General features: G+C 49.2%; 1 long non-coding RNA gene across 1 annotated transcript; it reads right to left on the minus strand.

The window, feature by feature from the left end:
* Positions 1-276: 276 nt before the first annotated feature.
* On the minus strand, positions 277-8,801 carry LOC112579706. Its single transcript, XR_006545402.1, has 3 exons — positions 7,270-8,801; positions 1,837-2,814; positions 277-1,025 (listed from the first exon to the last, which is right to left on the minus strand). It is a non-coding gene; the product is annotated as an uncharacterized LOC112579706 (long non-coding RNA).
* Positions 8,802-9,354: the final 553 nt, after the last annotated feature.

Raw genomic sequence — 9,354 nt, forward strand, 5'->3', positions numbered from 1 at the left:
CACACAGTCAAAGGCTTTGGCATAGTCAATAAAGCAGAAATAGATGTTTTTCTGGAACTCTCTCGCTTTTTCCATGATCCAGCAGATGTTGGCAATTTGAACTCTGGTTCCTCTGCCTTTTCTAAAACCAGCTTGAACAGATGTAAACTTTTATATATAGAATGGATAAACAACACGGTCCTACTGTACAGCACAGAGAACTATATTCAATATCCTAAGGTAAACTATAATGGAAAAGAACATAAAAAAAGAATGTATATATATATACACACACATAACTGAATCACTTTGCTGTATAGCAGAAATTAACAGAACATTGTAAGTCAATTATACTGCAACAACAACAACAAAGAATCCTGTAAGGTATTTATGTAATATCCCCATTTTACAGAAGCAAAATTGACACTGAGAAAGATTAAGTCACTTCCCCAATGGCACATAACCAGGGAGTATCGGAGCTAAATTTCGAGTCAGGGTGCAATTTTTATTGCATTAACTTTTTGTCAAGCTCAATTCATTATTGAGCTTCCCTTATTATAGAGAAAACCGAATTAGAGGTGACATATCCCCTCTCCCATCCCTACCTCCACCCCATAAAAAAGACACAGCTCTGCAGTCATGACACTTGGAATCGGACTTGGAATCGGCAGGGAGGGAGCAGACAGCAGCAGGACAATACTTTGGCCACTTGATGTGAAGAGCCAACTCGCTGGAAAAGACCCTGATGATGGGATATACTGAGGGCAGGAGGAGAAGGGGTTACAGAGGATGAATGGTTGGATGGCATCACCGACTCAATGGACGTGAGTCTGAGCAAACTCCAGGAGATTCCTGAAGGACAGGGAAGCCCAGCGTGCTGTAGTCCACGGGGTCGCAAAGACTCCAACATGACTGAGCGACTGAACAAGTTAAATAATGTCTCCATGAGGAATGGATGCCCACGTGTGAAGTTAGGAATAGTCAGAGCTGGCCTGGGGACGCTCCAGGAGAGTCAGTCCAGAGAATCTTTGAACCCGGCAGTGGAGCTGTGAGAGCAACAATATCTTTATTGGAACTTTTAAAAAGAGCTTTTGATTAGCCTGAAACATTAGTGTGACTTATTTTCTCAACTCTGGTAAATATTTAATTATCAAAAATAATAGTGTCTTTTTTTTTTTACCTTTTTGAATCTAAATCACAGCAAGAATTTTATTAAAGCTGTCTTGGCAGTGAATGGCATCCTAGCGTGACATCTTTTAACTGACATCCCTATAATTAGAAGGAATTGTCTTTTTATACCACACATTTGAACTGGCTAATTACTCAATGAATATTTAGCTTCTTACATAGGCAAATATTATGTGTAGAGGGGAACTTTCCTGAATAAGTATTCAACCCAGAAAACTTTCCAGGAGCCAGCTATATGACCTAGTCTATCCGAGGTCTTCACCACCGCTCTCTACCCGAACTGTTCACCACCTGCCTCCACCATCTGAGACTCACACACACGCATGGACACACACCCAGCCACCCACACACATGCATACCATGTTCTGGCACTTCTATGAAAAACCAAGGGGGCCTTTAATTTTTGTTTGGATTTCTACATTTTTCTTTCTTAATAAAAAATTTCTTAAAATATTTCAACCACTCAAAAAAAATTAAGGAATAATATGATAAGCACCCTTATGCGCACATCCCAGTGTCATAAATAAAACATGACCAATAAGGCTGGATGCCCTTGTACTGCCTCCCATTCCTGCCCACCCTCCCTCTCACTCCCTATTTCCAGGCTCTTGAGTTTGGCCATCTTTGAATTTGGTGTCTGTGTTCCTATGCATTATTCATAAACAGTACCTGGCTTGGTTCTGCATAGCTCACAGCTTTTATAAGTGGTATCGCAGTGGATATACTCTTCTGCAGCATGCTTCCTTAGCTCTGTGATGTTTCAGAGAATCATCCATGTTGATACATGTAACTCCACTTCATTCATTTTTACTGCTGAAAAGAACTCCATTGAATGAGTACTTCACAACTTACTCAACTTATTCATTTCATTGTCCTGTTGCTAGAAATTTTGGTTGCTCCATCTTTTGTGTTTTTTGTTTGCCTGTTTTGCTATTACAAACAATAGTGCTATGATGTCTCTGGTACGTGTCTCTTTATGCACCTGTATGTTTCTCTACAGCATATGCCTACAGTACAGTTGCCCAACTGTAGGGCGATGTATCTTTCACTTTACTAAATACTTCCAAACATTTGTAGTTCAATGGCAACAGATAAGCCACTCGAGAAAAGCTAATGTTTTTAACCCACCTTATGTTTTTTTGGCCAAAACGACGGTGTCAGCATTCCTTTCCAATACTCTCCTGTGTCTCCGGTAACTTTTCAGAAACCTCTTTTGTGTTCCTTTCTCAAAGAGTGCTGGTGTCAGTGAGCCGTCAGTCAAAGGCCCAAAGCCAGGTCCCAGTGAGAAGGCTAAGAAGTCTTACCCGCTTCATGTTCACGCAGGTCACTTTTGAGCTCTCGGAGATGTGCAGCAGGCAGGGGGCCGTGATAAGCAACTCAGCCTGACACCCACCACCACCAGGAGTACAGAAGATCAGCGACATGTACCTCGGCTTCCCCGGGGCCTCAGCAGAGGCTGTGAGTCCTCAGGTAGCTCAAAAATAGCTCCAGGGGAGGAATATATTGCTTCTACTCTCCTAAGGAGAGTCAAAAAGTCTTTAAGGACTTACCTTGTCTGGGGCTTTGTTGTGGTAGGGGGATCTCAGAGGGTCACAAGTCCTTCAGATCAGAGGAAGAAGTGACTCTCTTCTGAAGGATGGACGAGCACTGTGGGGATGGGAGTAGAAGAGAGATGGAGGGAGCATAGGGCAGCCTGCTCCCCCAGGAATCACCTTCTGTAGTAAGCTGCTGGGTCAGTCCGTCCCTAAACCCTGAAGCATGGGGAAAGGGGCTCGTGTCTGGAGAACTGACCTCTGGTCTTATCAAGGGCTGATGGTCCCAGGCATCCAGGAGGCACTCCAGCAGCATCACCACCAGCCCCATCCAGGGGTTCCCTTCCTCCCAGGTCTGCCAGTCCCCTCTGGGAGGCCAACTTCCTCCCCGCTCAAGCACATGGCCAGGTCCAAGTTCACCAGGGCTTTGGGGAGCTGACTGCCAACCTTTAAGGAGCCTGCTCTCTCTGCAACCTTTCAGGCCAAGAGGGAAACTCCCAGAGTGAGCTGTGCCTGACCCCAGGGGCTTGCCACATTAGGTCTCCTGGTGGCTCCGCAGCCCTGAGACCCACGCTCCACCTCTGCTTATCACATCAACCACCCCCACCCCCCACCCCCCACCCCCCCAATCTCTCATAGGACCTAGTCTCTCATCCTGCAGCTAGGGTGGGGGAGTGGTTTCTTTCTTTCTTTCTTTTTTTTTTTTTTATGTGTTCTTTGGCTATGCTGGGTCTTCATTGCTGCATGGGGCTTTTCTCTAGTTGCCGCTAGTGGGGGCTACTCTCCAGTTGCCGTGTGTGGGCTTCTCGTTGTGGTGGATTCTCCAGCTGCGGAGCATGGGCTCTGGGCACTCCGGCTTCCATAGTGGCTGCTCCGCAGCCCTAGAGCACAGGCTCAGTAGTTGCGGCACATGGGCTTAGTCGCTCCTTGACATGTAGGATCTTCATGGATCTGCACTGGCAGGCAGACTTTCTACCACTGAGCCACCAGGGAAGCCCTCAGGGCTGGTTTCTTTATGGACCTGGTGGTCTCAGGATTGGCTGCCTCTTCGCAAACCTGGAGAGACCGAGTCACAGCCCTCAGTAACTAAGTACTTCCCCTGCGCTGAACTTCCTCCCCTCCCACTGAGGTAAGAGCTAGCCTTTCTGAGCGACCCGGTGAAGCTCAAAACAGAAGCAGTGCCCAGGCCTCCAGCCAGTAGCAGGGCTGGAATTTGCCATCAGAGACTCCTCCACAGAGACAGGAAAGTTCCAAGAAGTTGGGAGCCGAACCCCAGGGGGACCAGGGGGCCCTTATCTCTGCCCCCTGCCTGTGCAGCACCCCCAACCCCACTCAGCTCTGCAACAATGCCTGAACTAATTTCATCCAATTCTACTTTAAAAAAGAAAACCCGGGAAATAATTACTTTAGTCAGACATTATTTACTTAAGTAATTCTTTACTCAAACGTCTTTAGGCTTTATTTTACTAATACTACATAATTACGTAATTGTGCAATTAGGAAGAAATTAAATGACAAATGTTTGCTGAGAACAAATGGAAAAAAAATAGATCCTTTATTTCCCCTAGTGGTCTCAGCTCAGTACATTACATCTTCTTCCCCTCCTCCCACCTCTCCCCTAGTCTTCCTGCCCCAAGCCTCCCCCAGTGGGGATCAAGCAGGTGGGGTACCTGGACACGTAGCAGCAGATGTGGGCACTCTGAGCTGAAGGTGAAAAGCAGATGCCTTCTAGAACTAACCTGTGTGTCTCCCTGTACAGCCTGACCTCCCTCCCAGGTTTGGGGGCAGGAGTCAAGCCTCCTCTGGGAGATCCATGCCTTCATCCCAAGGCAGCCTGAGAAAAGCAAGCACAGCTGGGCCTACAGATTATCCTCCTGTAAGCAAAGTCCAATTTAGCTCATGCTGCAGGCTCCTGGGGCACCCCACTTCTCAGGCTGAAGAAGAGGGGTTAAGAGTCCCCTAGGAGGAGAGGGAGATGGGAACACATCTGCTTTGCCACCTTCATGGGGACCCACCGTGTCTGCTTGGTACTCTACCCAAGGAAGAGGCACAGCAAGCACCCCAGGACTGAGTAGCTCACGGGGGGACACATTCCCTTGGACCACCGCTCCTCCTCCCTCCTTTCCTGCTGCAACCCCAGCCACTGTGAAAGCCAGTGGAACTTCCTGTGGCTGAAACTCCAATCAATCAACCACCCACCCAGTGCCTGGCGAGTGTGCCTTTTGTTCAAGTTCTGAGGGGGACACGAAAGACCAGCCAGGCCACCGCTATGCTCATTAATACGTCAGCTGCTTGGAACTTGGCATGTAAAGCAGTGTTATTCACAGTAGAAAGTTTCCTAGTCCAGCCTCCCCGGCCCCCGCCCACACACACACACAAAATCACTTTAAATGTCCCCAGCATCCCGTACCAAGATGGAGGAGTTTGAGCCATGGACGCGGGTTGTGGAGGTTCACATCTGTCTCCAGCACTTTTAGGCTGTGCCCCTGAACAAATCACTCATCTTGTCCGGCCTCTGTTTGCTCATCAGTAAAATGGGAATGGTGCACACCCTACCAGATTGCTGGGAGGATGAAATGAATTGGTAGCCTTAAGGCATTCAGAACAGCACCAAGGGCTAATAAGCAGGAACTATAGAAGCCAACCCAGAGAAGAAGGGCTGTGGGAAAGTGCCCCTTCCACCCCCACCAGCTCTGAGCTGATGAGGACTCAGGAGCTGGGGCAAGACCAGCAGGGCAGGAGGCTGGGAAAAAGTTGGAAAGGGACTTTGGTCCCCAGGGGCACTGCCATGGTGCCCTGTGGGAGGGACTTCCTGCTGATGGAATGCTCCAGAGAAACTAGGAAAGAGCACAGGGCCCCCCTCTGACATCCTTGAAGGAAACACTTTCCGAGTTGATCCTTCTTTTTTTCCCATCAACACAGGGGATCAAGGGATTAAAGGGACTTCCTCCAATGTCTCTATTCGTTTGTTTCACATAAAACAGACAAAGACCAAGTCTAAGAACTAACAATGGGCCTTTGGGTGTTCACCAAGGGGATGAAACCCTGTTTCTGGCCATCTCAGATGGAACGGAGGTGGGGGAGGGGGTGCCTGATGGGCCGGGACACCCTGAGCCCTGTGGCAGCAGGAGAAGGAGAGGCTGGGGGCTTTGCTCTTCCCACTCCCTAGTCTTCTCTGGGAGAGAAAGAGCAACCCCCTGCAGAGTTTGAATCCCACCACAGCAGCTTGCTATCTGAGTGACCCTGGGCAAGTTGTGTGACCTCACTGAGCCTCAGTTTCTTCTTTTATAAATCAGGTCTTATAAAATGATTAAACAATCTTTCATGAGATTGACAAAAGGATTCCATGAAATAATGCACTGAGCTCAGGGCCCTGGTGCATCAAAGAACCTAACACATGGCCAGCCATTCCTTCATTATTATCGTTATTATTTCATGGTGCCATGACTACTCCTGCCACCGTAGATCAGATCTTAGAGGGGTGTCAGGAGAGGGTGCCTTGGAAAGGGGTGGGTTCCAGGCCACTGCACAGAGCCATGAAGTCTTCAGAGGAAAAGGGAGGGGGCAACAAGGAAGAGACAGGAGTAAAGATAATTCTCACAGTTGCGGAAGATGGGGCAGTTCAGAACCAGGGTTGCTGTCCCCGTGCGTTGCCCAGATATGAGAGGCCGACTGGGACCTCTCTGCAGAAGGCAAGCTTCCACCCAATAGGGAGGAAATTCTACCCTCTTCTTTCCAGCATCCTCCATGTGCTGTGCTTAGTCGCTCAATCATGTCCGACTCTTTGCAACTCTACAGACTGTGGCCTGCCAGGTTCCTCTGTCCATGGATACTCCAGGCAAGAATACTACAGTGGGTTGCCATGTCCTTCTCCAGGGGATCTTCCCAACCCAGGGATGGAACCCAGGTATCCTGCATTGCAGGCGGATTCTTTACCAGCTGAGCCACCAGAGAAGCCCAGCATCCTTCATAAAGCTTATTTCCAGGAGCTCCTTTGTGGACTTGGGGTAAGAGCCACTTGTTCTTACAGAAGGCTAGCCTCAGAAAACTGCATTTTTAAAGATTTTCTGGTATTGACCTTTGGCAAACCGCCTGCCCACGGCTCATCTCCCTTGTCTGTCCTCTTGGCTTCAGTTCATGGGGCTCAGCCTGGGCGTGTTCTGCTAACCAGGGCTCCTGCTGTGGCCACGATCCCACCCTGCATTTGCTGGACAGCTGGGTTTAGTGTCCTCCGTCTGCTTTTGCAGCCCCTGATGCCAGCCCGGCCCCTATGCTGCCTTTGCTGCTGCCCCCTCATGGCCTCAGCCACCTCCTAGCCGAGGCAGGTGTCCCCACCTCACTCTATGTTGTCCTTTTTCCCAAGCAGCTACAAGGTCAAGCAGCAAAGAAGCCAGGGAAGCCAGAGGGAGATCAGCCACACCCCTAGTCTCTGGGTCCAATTTCAAGTTTAATTCAATGCAATGGATATTTATAGAGCATCTAACACCAGAAGGCTCAGAACCTGTGAGTGAGTGTGTATGTGTGTGTGTGTGTGTTGAGGGATTCTCTGAGGGGATAGATGGAGACTTACCTTTGTTGGTTCAACTCATATCTTTCAAAAAATGAAATTCAGGACTCCTTTGAATGTTCTGTAGACGCACTGCAGCCAGCCAATACTGACCGATAGATGAACTGAGTTTTTGAATCCCAGGGCTTTCTCACAAGTTGGGTCCCCAGGGTCAGGAGGAAACCCTACTCCAGCAGACTCCAGCTGCTCCAAATGTCTCCACTAAGCCTTGGCTTTGCCTCCTGTGGCTCACCGGCTGAGAGCTGGTAGTAATCAGGATGAGTCTGCAATTAACAAGGTCTCCCTCCTGGTCTAACCTTAAGAAGGACAGAGACAGTCAGCGCGCAGCCTGCCCTCACAGCCTCCGCAGTGCTGTTTGTTAGCCTCACAGATTATTATTAGAGACGCTGCAAAGCTAATCACCTCCCTGGTGGACACCCCGCCTCGCTGCCCCCAGCTCCTGCTCCTACATCGTCTGAGTTTGACCTGACATCCCTGGGCTCCCAGGCTGCCTGCTAGCAGCTCCCAGGGAGGAGCAGAGGTGAGCCCCCCTGGGCAGGACTGCAGGATCATCTCCTCCAGGAGGATGACCTTTGCCCAGAGCCCCCCAAGGACCGGGGCTGGGGACATAGAGGGGTGGGGAGGAAAGGGAAAAGAAGAAGGAGAGGGAGGAGGGATTCTGGAGAAGTGCTGTAAGCTGGAAATGCCTTGGCACTTATTCATCTCTGGTTAAGCCCTTGTTAGTACATCCAGAGGGATACACACAGGGAAAGGCAGGAAGACCAGGCGACGGCCTCCCCTCCCACAGATCAATGTTGGGTAATGGAGGAAGGTCATTAGCAATTCTCTCTTTCCCCAAAAGACTACAGAAGAGAAAAACAAACTTCAGTTCCAGCAGAAGGCATTTAAGTAACCCAGGGGAACGACTTCCTCATTGTGAGGAGGATTTGCATCCCTAGATAATTTCCGTGCCTCCTTCTGCAGCCCAGCAGCCCTCACCAGTTTTCACCTGGCTTTTCCCCTGCTTGGACCTCCTGGGGGGCCTCCAGTGGGTGAGAGGAACTCCAAAGGCAGGAACTTAAATCTGATATAGCCATGCCCTTGTCATTGTCACTTCAGGGCACCCTTTTGGCCTATCTAATCCCCACCACTCCAGCGTTCTTCTGGCCTCAAGTTCATCTGCCCCCCAGCCTTGTTCCCAGGGTAGGACCCATGCCTCACACATGTCTAAGCCTCCTCCCTCCAAAGAGCAGTATCACACACAGAGAACATAATCAACAGATACCATGTGCTTAATATGAGGGTCAGTGTGAGTCCTGGTGTTCTGGTCATTTGTAGGATGTTATAGAGTTTTAGAATCACATGGAAGGAGAGCAAGAAAGGGAATGATCGATCAGTGACAGGACTTTATTACCTCACATCTTCCTTGTGACCACCCTATTGGGTAGGCATTATTATTCCCATTGATGGGCTTCCTTGATAGGTCAGTTGGTAAAGAATCTGCCTGCAATGCAGAAGACCCCGGTTCGATTCCTGGGTCGGGAAGATCCGCTGGAGAGGGGATAGGCTACCCACTCCAGTATTCTTAGGCTTCCCTGTGGCTCAACTGCTAAAGAATCCACCTACAATGCAGGAGGCCTGGATTAGATCCCTGGGTTGGGAAGATCCCGTGGAGAAGGGAAAAGCTACCCACTGCAGTATCCTGGCCTGGAGAATTCCCTGGACTGTATAGTCCATGGGGTTGCAGAGTCCAACTCAACTGAGCACCTTTCACTTTCAATTTCACTTTGATGTATTTGCAAACTGAGGCTTAGAGAGGTAATTTGCCCAGGGCTGTATAGCCAGTAAGTAACAAAGTTCTGGGATATGAATTGAGGCCTAACCCAAAAGCCTAAATTTCCTTCACTATGGGATGTCCACCTTAGTCAAACCTCCCTTAGATGTGAGGTCAACTTGACCTTGTTGTTGTTTAGTCACTAAGTTGTACCTGAGTCTTTGCAACCCCATGGTCTATAGCCCACTAGGCTGCTCTGTCCATGAGATTTCCCAGGCAAGAATACTGGAGTGGGTTGCCATTTCCTTCTCCAGGGGATCTTCCCGACCCAAGGA

Source organism: Bubalus bubalis, chromosome 16, assembly GCF_019923935.1.
Source record: "Bubalus bubalis isolate 160015118507 breed Murrah chromosome 16, NDDB_SH_1, whole genome shotgun sequence".
Classification (NCBI taxonomy): Eukaryota; Metazoa; Chordata; class Mammalia; order Artiodactyla; family Bovidae; genus Bubalus; species Bubalus bubalis.